General features: G+C 36.1%; 1 long non-coding RNA gene across 3 annotated transcripts in view; it reads right to left on the bottom strand.

Annotated features, from left to right (window-relative positions):
- LOC112950119 overlaps positions 1-10114 on the bottom strand; it is a 72513-nt gene that overhangs the window by 26760 nt on the left and 35639 nt on the right. For 2 of the 3 annotated variants that reach the window (XR_003249955.1, XR_003249954.1), the window contains 2 exons: positions 1580-1675; positions 423-553 (listed from right to left, as the gene is read on the bottom strand). This is a non-coding gene — a long non-coding RNA (uncharacterized LOC112950119). The remainder of the gene's footprint in view (positions 1-422; positions 554-1579; positions 1676-10114) is intronic. The other variant, XR_003249956.1, reaches the window with a different exon arrangement.

Genomic DNA, 10114 nt, shown 5'->3' with positions numbered 1-10114 from the left:
TTTTGTTTTGTTTTGTTTTTTTGCCAGAATTGAAAACCCATTACTTTTAGGTAGATTAAAAATGTTTCCTTTGCAGCACAAACACTTCATGCAGTGCTTAACGAATATACTACTCCAAGTTAAATACACAGTAAGTGAGCTGACCACTTCACCCCAAAAAGAATACGTAGGACACGGAAATTGGTTTGTAAAATTCTGCTTAACATGAAGGTCTCCCAGCAGTTAATTTTTCCTAACATACACAAAAAGAATTTCTTGAAAAAGATTAAACCACATATGTCTGTTCACACACATCCATATATACATATCTATATGTACAGAAAATGAAATTGAGAAGGTACAGGGCATGATTACAAGTAGTCAGTTACTCAAGCTGTCATAGCTTTATATTTTAAAAAATAAAAACAATATTAGGTACTTACAGTTGAACATATTAAAAGTGCCTCTTAAGAGCAGAGAGCCTCTTTACACTGAAGGTCTGGGAGTTCGATGCTGTGCAACATCTTCCTTAACACCTAGCAAAAGGTATCCAAAAACTCCACATATTTAGAGGCTGTGTGGAAACAAACACAGTAGAGTGGACTGACTGACAACAGCATTCAAAAGCAACATTAAAAATCCATTTTAATGCAATGAAATACATTAACTGCATTTTTTTCTTCTTCTACAGTATAATAACTCATTGACTTGCAATATGGATTTTCGCTTCTTTAGTAGTAATAAAAAAAAAAAAAACCTACATTCTAGAAAGACACAAAATATTGCTCAGTAGCTATTATTTTGGCTGAGACACATTTTCTCTGCCAGCCAATTTAAGGTTTGATTTTAAACCTCAGAAAAAGATAAACAAAAGGCAAAACAGAAAAACGCACTTTGAAGTGAAATCTAAAGATAATTTTTTTTTTTTTTTTTGAAGATAACCATATATGTATCTGTAGCATCTCTCACTGTGTGTTTTGACTAAAACTTTCCACTCTGGAGCAGCAGACTTGCAAATCCAGTTAAAAAACACACAGCAACAATCAAAGTAGCACCAGAAGTAAGGTAAAAACAGCCTAAAAATATACTAGTAAGGTAAATAGAAAACAAAACAAAAGCCAAGTAAAACCTTGTATTCCTTTCTTTGGATAGAAATAGCTTGATTTGAATTGTTTTTTAAGGGTTAGTCTGTTCTTTTTTTAATCAATACTAGAATTTTGTTTTCTGCTTTTCCATCTAACAACAACCAGTATATCTTTATTAGCAGATACTAACAATGGACTAACTTTGAAAATAACTGCAAGTATATCCTTGTACTAAAAGCAATGATATTCAAAAACAAACAAAAAAAACTTATGATATTCTTGGCTACAGTCTCTGCTCAGTGTCAAATTTAAAGTCAGCCCAGTTAGATTACATAATCATTATAGTTTTCTTTTAATATTTATTTGATTTATGAGAATTTTAAACCTGTCATATTCTCTTGGACAAACTCAAATATGCTTACTGAAGTATCTAATTATCAAGTTATTCATCAAGCTTGTGTTTAGTTATACCGATATTTTTTAATTTACTTTCTGGTTTGTGAGAACGTGCTTACATTTCCCTTTTCCTGGGTTTGAAACCTTTAGAAAATCTCCGATATGATTGCTGTATACTCGTGATCATCTTTCTTTTCTTTTCCCACGTGTATAATCTGAAAAAATGAAAAAATGGAAAAGACCATACTTCTAATGAAATATTTTGATTGTTTTCAGTTTGTAGACAGCAGACTCCTGATGGGCTGTGAATTACTTTAGGGAAGTCAGCAAAGGAAAGGAAAAGTATTATGGTTAAAATTTGTGAGGGAAGTTCCTGAAGAATTCACAAAATGATACCATTTCTTAACACATCAGTCAGAAAATGTTATTATATTACTCAAGAAAAAAATTTAGGAATTTGCTTGGCATCACACACAGCAGTTAATTATGTAATTTTTTTTTTTTTTTTTGATGTTAGAACAGGCTCCATTTATCTCTAGTTGTGGCACTGATGGTCATGTCTAATAGACTGGTGTACAGAATTTTTTTTCCCCCACTGGTACGATCATAAAATATTCATTTCAAAATTGAAATGTATTCATCGCAGCTGCCATGGAACAATTTATGTTTTAAAGAACAGTGAGATGTTCCAAATTGCTTGGAACCTGTTCAGGTGGTTGGCAAATAGAGATCTCACTGCAGGTAGCATACTCATTCTAGTGGATTTAAAGGCCAGGCAGCTACACTTTGTTGTTTTTGTATTTCATAATAAAATTAGAATTCACTGGCATGCTAAGCAAGGGAATTAAATAACCTTTCCCAAAGTAGTACATTCTTCTCTCTGTGGATTGTTCACCACAATTAGAACCTCTGAGGACACTTGGATCCTGCTCAAGGATACTACTTACCTCTGATGTTTATTTATGCATTGACAATTCTACAGCACTCAACACTGTAGTATCACAGTCCTTTGAGAGTATTAGTAGGATAAAACTTATAATATGCTTGAAAATTGGTGTTGTTACACCTTTTTTACAAGTGTGAGTACTCAGAAGTACTGGAACTATTCTGCCTAGATACCTGAGCAATATAATTCATTTCTTGTAGGGTAATGTAAATGAGTGAAATTCTGGAGATAAAATTGGCTTTGAATTCCCATAAGAATCTGTTTCTCCTGAAATGTGAACGGGATATTACCAGCATACGTGTACACATGCACATTTACATATACAAGGCACTGAAGCATCTGGAGCTACAAAACCCATGCCATTCACCTTTACATGACAAAGGCTTTGGAAGTGCAAGAGATCCAGAGCAGCATCACAGTTAGGCACAGCACAAAATTGATCAAAGGCACGATGAGCAAGCCAAGTGACAAGGGCCAAGGAGGAAACCGTATTACTGGCCAGGTCCTAGAACGGACTCTTTCAGCATGACTCACATCAGTGAGTGCAAAGAACAGTCTCCCACGAGGGTGCAGAGCTTCTGGAATTCAGCTTGCCTCATGAGCTACCACAACCTGGACCACGTGCAGGACTTGGATGATTCTAAGGTCGATTTTGTCATATAGTTTTAAGTTTTGCATAATGCAGTTTTAAGTAACCTCCAGCTATTTAAGTCTAAAACCCAGTCAAGCACTCTCAATACAAATCTAAAGCTCTGATCAAATTCTGACTATCTGCATAAAATACTTTCACTACTCAGCTACTGGATGTACTGGATTGATTCTTTCTTACTTTTGTGAATGAGATCAGAACACCATGCATGCTGGCCCAGATTCCATATGAAGATGCTTTAAAATCTCTCATGCATAAAAACATGCATGCTTAATACACCTGACCAGTTGCTTAAATACTGCGGGAAATAGGCCTTAACACGCTTACGAGTGTGTTGACCTCACACATCCAGCCACGTTTTTTGCAATGTCATGAAAGAACATGAAAGAAAGAACAGAAAGAACGAGCTGCCACAGAATTCCTGTGTCTAAAATACTAGGCCTATCTAAGAAAGGCTGTATCTTTGATTAGCTACACTAAAATAGAAATATATTTTGCTCATTAAATAATGGCTGTTGTAAAAGGTATTAAGTTAAAATAGAAAATATATTCTTTTAAAGAAAGACATTTTGTTCACAAGACACCTGTGAGAGAACCATCACCTAAGCTTTAAATACAGACACGACATTGCTTGAAACCGTGTTACAACAGACATAAATATACAAAATATTGCAGTGACTTCATGCCCACCTTAGCTCCTTGCCACACATTGCAAAGCAGGCCTGTCCCAGACACACAGCCTGTGGTGCTATATTTGACAAAGCATCACAATGCGGCTACGCTAGTATTTATTGGGACAACACGGCTTAATACTAGCAAAAGATTAAATTGAAACCTGTGTATAACTACGAGGAGCCAGAATCCCAGATGAGCTCATTTTCCGCTAAGATGATGTTTACAGAGCCTTCCTAAAGAGCAGGGCCAGGGAGCAGAGCACACAGACGTTTTATAGAGTAAGCAGAAGGGACAGGCTACTTGATGAAACTGTCACATCACAAAAGGTAAAGAGTAGAGATGGCTGTAAACTTGGAGAGGGTCTGCACCGAAGGCGGCTCAGAACTCACTGCGGGCACCACTTGGCCACAGAGCTCCCAGGAGCAGACAAAGCCTCTCTGATGTACGGCTACAGTAGTGTGCCTGGCAAGTCACAGAAGTGGTGAAATTACAACATGCACGGAGAAATTGGGATAGTTCAGGATCAGGCTCAGACTGACACACAAACCCCCAAGATAACTTTGAAATTAGGATGTGATAACAAGAAGGAAAGAAAACAGACAAAATGCTTTTCTAGCATCTACAGAGGCATATAAGGCAAGCAAAAAGTAGTAATAGATTTCTTCCTTTGCTGCAAGAATTTCAAAAATATTATTTTTAAATAATGACACCTAGCTTCAGGTCTCTATAACACAGATTACGGATACTAAGATAGTCACTGCAATTTTCTTATGGCCAAATGGCAAGAAATATCCACGTTAAGATGCAATTATTCTAGCTTCTTTCAGATACCCACTTGAGGATGCAAATAATTATCCAGATTAGAACTCTGATGATGATGACAGACACTTGGAATGATAAGGTAGATACCATCAGAAGTTATGAAACCCAAGAACCTTTACGAGGAGACAATTATTTCAAATCTAACACAAAAGGATTATCAACTATTAATATGTGATGTAAGGAACAAAATAATGACTTTTAACCAGCGAACCCGCACTGCTTGTCCATGGCAGGGCAGCAGCTGACCTCAGCTGCACCACAGTGCAGAGGCCCCATTCCGGGAGGAAGGATTTGTGACAAAGCTGGGAGGGAAAACCTCATCTCGGCAGCTGTAGGTAGTAGTTCCCTCAGGAAAGGTGACAAGTGATCTTGAATAGCTGCCCTGACCACCAGGCTGTAGGCTACAAGAGCGCAGCTGCCTCCACTGCTTTCTTCTCGGTACCCATTTTCAGATCCCAACTAAACATGTAGGGCTCATTCTCTCATTCTTGCCCAGCCTTGATGCTGGAGGAGATCCCAGGAAATGGGTATATATATATTACTAACGCACTAGATGCCATACAAGTTTAAAGACAGTGTGATGCTTACACATCTCAGGAATTACAGATTTTAGAGGCAGTTCAGTATAAGTGCAAATCAGATACATCTAAATCCTTTTTCAGATTTGTCCCTAAGATGCAAGTCTAGCAAGATGATGTATTTTCAACACAAGGAGACATGATTTTTAATGGGGCAGAATTTCTCAGTAGATTAGACTGCAGAATGAAAGGTAATTTCAGGGTCAGATTCTAGTGTATAAAAAAAATCTTCACTTTGACCAAAAAGTTTGTTCTCAGTATACAACTATGATGCTTGGAGAAGTACTTATCACCCAATTAGAACCACATTGTTTTCACTTAATGTTTTTTATCCTGTCTCTTTATTGCATGAAATAGGTTATATGTGGTAATTGCCAATTAAATACTGAAATGATCCTTTTGGAACATATTTACTATCCCGTGCAGTAATCTTCTAGCATTAATATAATTAAATATGTATTGGTACAGTATTTGCTGGTACTTGACACCTTACCTAAGTAGAAAACAAGTTTATTTTTATTTGCTAAGGCATTTCACTTACTGATGAGGTGTTAATTTTAATGATCACTGTTAGGTCCTTATACTTAAGCAAGTATCTTCACTTGTTAATAATTTACTTCCTTGTCAAGTTCTAAAAAGTCACTTCCACATTCAGCCACGATGCTAAATAATGCAAAGTTATTCCAACACTGATGTAACATCATAGCATACTTCATGTTTGATACATTTTCTAACGCAAGGTGCATCATATTTTAGATGACTGCTTCCCGGGTAATCATTGCTTCTCTGGTATTTCTCAAACAGGCAGAGAAGTCACTAAGGCAGGTTTAGAAGGAAGAAATTAGGTTTATAGGGAGAGGCAATATCTATCACTAGACCAGCTGACGTAACGGGGGAACAATCAGTCAAGTTATCTGGCATGCAGTCGTGCAATCACTTCTTTTTGAAAAACAACACTGTACAAAAGGGCTCAAAGTAAAATATTACTTTCATAGTTCACGTGTGGATTAACGGGAGCCTAATGTTGAAAGAGATGATTTTGAAAGAGAGATCTTCCATGTGCAAGTTAAATAGCTACAAATAATACAGAACACTATCTCAGAATAAGGTATTAATTTCAGTTAGTGGCAATTCCAGTAACACCATGATAAGTATTCAGATTTTCAAGTCCCCCAAATAATTCCTTTTATATCATGTATCTTACATACTTTACAGCAAGTTATATAGTTATTTTATGTCTATCTGACTTGCAGATCATCCAAACAAAAAATTGCAATACAAGGAGACAAGGACATATGTACACAATAACATCCATACATATACATAGACAAGATGTGCGTGGAACAAAAGGCACTTTATCATCTTCTATATAAAATCTTTGTGCATACAAAACCCCCTAAGTATTAGGGCATTTCTGCCTACACAAAGACCCACACAGAGGTCCCATGCAAGCTCATGTCCTCATACCAGATCCTGCACAGTGGCGGCAGCTCAATGCAGAGAGCAGTTCAGTTGATTAACACAGCCCTGCATCCAAGCTAAGCAGATATTTTACCAGAAGCAGAGCAGTGCACTCAGCACCTAGAGCAGCTCAAAATACCATGGCTGTCCAGGTGAACAAGGCAAGGAGCAAGTGAATGAAAACCAAAATTAACACCATATTTCTACCAGAAAACATCACTGAAGGATCTAAAAATGAACTAGTGTTTTTCTCATATTAATTCATATTAGTCTTCTATAAATGCAGTTATGAGAATGTGCAGAGACCTAAAGTGTAATCAGCTGCTTTAAAGAATAAAAACATGCAGAAATGGCATAGGAGTTTCCTTACCCCAGATTTTATTGGAAGTTGTTATTTTTACTTATAATAGCATTATTAAGTGTGCCTAACATATGTATATGTAAATTTTCAGGAACAGGCATGCAATGGTAACTAGTATCAACTCTTTGAACTATCCTTTTACTTCATTTTTTCTTCCCAGCGCTCACATTATCAATATCAACAGTGGGTCCATTCCTCACCCTTGCTGAGATCTATCTTTCTATAGCAAAAACATCTCATGCCTCTAACTACTTCCTTCCTATCTTAACTATATATCCGAAAAGAAGAAACAAAACGCAAACAAACCAGAAGTCACTAAAGAGATCATCCAAAAAAGAGGAAGTTTGTGGTTAACTGAACATCATTTTGCAAACATTATTGCAAAACACACAAACAACAACAACCACCATCACCAGCTTTGAAATGACAGTGCTAGGTATCCAGACTCATATGAGCTTACGTTGGTTAACTAACTTATTTTGCCTTTGCTATTAAAAAAACAAAGGCTGCTAGAAACTCCCTGCCAACATCACCCCATCGCACCATCCCACTCATACACATTCTCATAATAATAATAATAATGATAATAATATCCTTTTATTTTTACTTTTTATCAGAAACTTACAGTATTAACTGAGCTAACAATAAGTTCCCGACTAAAGTAAGGGTTAACTGGTCTATGTGACAGCTTATACAACAGGTCAAAATATTTTGTCCTTACAATGCAAAAAAAAAAAAGACACTCAGAGAAAGGAGAACATAAAGGTTTCAAACAATGTACTAGATCTTAATATAAAGATAAAATTAATCTAGCTTATCAAAACTGAGTAAACACATCTGTTTAGTTCCTTAGCAAACTTCTCAACTGAAATGTAATATAGACAATTAGTAAAGAAAACTGTGAATTATTTGTGCTGTTTCATCATGGCATAGCAATTCAGTTTTGCAGCCTCTGTTTCTGTTCAAGTGCTAATAAGACTTCTAATTTTAATAACTTACTGCACTGGCGCATCTTTAGCTCTTCTTTTTAATTGTACTTTGTATAAATGCTTGAAAGCACAGCTAAAATCTTTGACAAATACTACAACAACAAAGACTTTTATAATGCCCATTTTTCTAATATAATCCTAAAGGATTATATATCAGAGAAAAAGGAGAAGTTTTTGATTTATTTCATCTTTTACATAATCTAGTTTACTATATATCTCCTTACGAAAGGGTGATTTGTCACATATAGACATAAGTGCTCAGTGGGAGATTCTAAACATTTTTACATTTTTTTTTTAAAATACATTAGACTCTTATTCAGAGGTGTCCTAAGGACTTGGCAACTTACCTTACAATATTTAAGAAAAACATTTTTTAATCATATATATAGTGCGTGTTTATTAACTGTGCAGAAATATATCATTATTTCATTTCTCTGACTGATATTTCAGACCATGCCACCCATGAATTCTTATAAATATGACTGAGAAACACATCCTCCAAGGAGGTCAGTATGACAGACATCATTAGTGGATGCCCACTAGATTATACTGTAGGCAAAATCAAGTTAAAATGCCATTTTCTTCTAAATTCAAGCCTAACTACACACAGAAACCTCATGGCTATCACTACTACCTCACATCGGACTTCTCAGTTTCATCATCATTATCAGATGAGCACCGTACCAAAAAGCTACAGGGTGATTACTAAGAGAGAAGGGATAAGTTACTTCTCTTAAAGTTATTCTTCTGCAAAGAATTAATTCAAGCTTCAGTGAGTGAAAGAGGGAGAGTAAACAAAACTGGTCAAGGAATTTCTCTAATGGGATGAGAGAAAAAGCTGTTAACAGCTCTCTCAAACTATAATGACTTTGGGGCTTACCCACTGATTAAGAGTGTTTAGGCAGAAATCATTCAGTGATGAGGATTTTATCTAGATTTTCATTATATTAGAATGTAAACATAATGTAAAGAAAAAAAAACAAACAAAAAACAAATAAAGAAATAGAATTGTTCTGGAATTTATCACAGAAAATGGAAAGGTGCGAAAGTCACTGCTACATCTATGATTCAATGCCTCCTTCAGCTGTGAGTGCATGTAACGGTTCATGGCTGGATTATCACTGAGTTTCACTTCTAAACCACTTCTGAAAAGTTAGCACTTGGTAGTAGTCTGTCTTTGGTGAACAGTTCAGTTATTCAGGAGGTAGTAATTTAACTGTGTGAAATTTTTTGCTGACATTTGTTTAGCTTGTCACATTGGATAGGCTATACAGCCAGCCACAGCACACCTCTCAAGCAGGGAATTTACCAAAACGCACATGTCCTGCAGTTTAAATACAAACCTTATTTAAAAGTAGGTGCCAAATAAACTCGAACTGAACTCTGACGATGATTTCATCCCAGTTAGTAGCAACACTGTCTTACTGTTATAGCACAGCTCAATAGTTTGTATAGGCCTCAAAACAAGGATGTTCAATGCGTCTCCTATGATGTCAAATTACTCCAATATCACTGAAAAGGAGCAAACATTAAAGCTGCATTTCTCAGAGTTTCAGCAGTAGTTTTCTCTGTTATTGCCAGTTTATGTCAAAGACATATGGTTTAGAAGAAGTGGCTCTCCTAGGAATACTTTTGCTTTCAGTAAGAATTAGTACTCTATTTCTTCTCCATATTATTTCAAGGCTTTGATGTCCTAGCTGAGACACAGCATTCTTTCATCTTGACTTTCAGTAAAGCTTGTTTTTATTTATTTATATAATGATATTTAGAAATAGCTTAAGCTAATTAATTTAGTTATCATTACAGTCTTGCTGTTCATACTTTAAAAGTCCCATTTTCCCAGTAGGAGAAACATGTGTATTGCTTAAGCTGAATTTAAAAAAGATCTGTTCACCTTTGAGGTCACAAATATACACCCATCTTGAAATGCATGGAAGACACACAAGAAAATTTGGGGTCTAGTCAGTCATTGTATTGTTGTCAATCAATAGCAGTGGCTGCAAAGATCTGCTTTTCATCATTTGAATCCCAGGCACACAACCCCAGGCCAGTTGAAAAGGGGCAGAGGTATTTGGTGAGGAGCCTACCTTAGAAGCTAGCATTACTTTGCATGTTCTATAACTCTCCCAACAGCGCTGGCCTCTATTCCTGAAATGGTGCCTTTGCCACAAGG

This window comes from Nothoprocta perdicaria, unplaced genomic scaffold (genome assembly GCF_003342845.1).
Source record: "Nothoprocta perdicaria isolate Ctin4 unplaced genomic scaffold, notPer1 scaffold_31, whole genome shotgun sequence".
In the NCBI taxonomy this organism is placed as follows: domain Eukaryota; kingdom Metazoa; phylum Chordata; class Aves; order Tinamiformes; family Tinamidae; genus Nothoprocta; species Nothoprocta perdicaria.
This window is presented reverse-complemented; position numbering and strand designations above follow the sequence as displayed.